Source organism: Homalodisca vitripennis, unplaced genomic scaffold (genome assembly GCF_021130785.1).
Source record: "Homalodisca vitripennis isolate AUS2020 unplaced genomic scaffold, UT_GWSS_2.1 ScUCBcl_6544;HRSCAF=13802, whole genome shotgun sequence".
Taxonomy (NCBI): domain Eukaryota; kingdom Metazoa; phylum Arthropoda; class Insecta; order Hemiptera; family Cicadellidae; genus Homalodisca; species Homalodisca vitripennis.
The window spans coordinates 5,741-7,175 of NW_025782656.1; positions in this window are offsets into that span (position 1 = coordinate 5,741).

Consider the following 1,435-nt stretch of genomic DNA (forward strand, 5'->3'; position numbering starts at 1 on the left):
TGTAATACGTAGTTAATTAATTCAAGGACAGCTCTAACATTTCTTTCGAGCGTAACGGTTAAAGTATTTTAAGAATGCTGGACTCGCGCGGCTTGTGGTTACAGCTGGGAACAAGTTTGGCAACGTCGCTCAGCTCTCGTTGGCCGCTCCAAGGTTACGGGCAAAATAGGCTCCTCCCTCAACTGCACTTTCTCGTGGTTTTTCGTATAGGGGCAGCCCACCCTACCTACCCTGACTGAGATGACTCACATAGTTGGCCTTACTCTGCAAACATTGATATTGTTATATTTGTTATGTTATGTTGGTTAATATTTCTTAAAACTATGAAATCTGCATTTTATTTCTTGCAAACCGAGTCCAAACACAAAATAACTAAATATTTTTAACGTATCTTAAAAATAAAACTGTCAATGATTACTGTATTTAGAAATACAACAGGAATGTCGAAGACATTTCGTGTTTGCTCTCTATTATAATCAACAAATCATAAAACAATTCACTGTATTTGTTGCCTACATTTAGTCGCGATTATCCACAAATTAGTTTTTTGCTATGTTTTAAAAACACTAAAACGGATGTTTAAAGAGAACATAGAGAGGAACGATGAAGAACATTTTTTTAATGTCAAAAAAGTAAAATTCTAGTTATTTGTGAGTTTTCAAATCATTTGGTTCATTATATTATGTATTTAAACCTTGCGTTAATGGAAGTTAAGAATTTTCAAAGATTTTTAAGCTACATTTTCGTCATACATTTAAATATGAAATACATACATTTTTTAGGATTTCAGTATTGTTCATATTATACATAGGACAAAAGAGTTTTACATAGTAGTTTGGTTTAAAATATAAATTTAAAAATATACATAAAGTGAGAGTTATGGGTTCAATAACAGTGGATCAAGTATGTTTTGCTAATCAATGTTTATTTAAAAATAAAACAAATTTGTACATAAAACATTTTAATATATAGATAAAATAATGTTTTCGTTTAGTAGTACCTAGAGTCAATATAATTCTTTTTAAGGTTCAAATGGCTTTTAGATAGTCCTCCTCTAACAGAAAATAATAATTGAAGCTATTTCAATAATTTGAACTATTTACTGAATACAAAACAAAAAACCATACAATAGAAAATATATTTAAAGACATTTGAGAATCATTCTAATTAAAATTCATCATAAAATTCTCTATCAAATCTAATGTAAATAACCGGAAAATAGATACCTATTATTACAACTACACACAATATAGAAGTTTAAACTGTAAAAAGGTAACTTTAATAACTTTTACAATGATATATAGTAAGATTGAAATTATAAAAATGCTTTAGAGGCAGCTGGGCACGTTTATAGTGTTCCTTATGAGTACCAGTACAATCAGACCAATGTGTTAAAGATGTCGTATCTGATGATTACCTAACTATCGTAATTGCG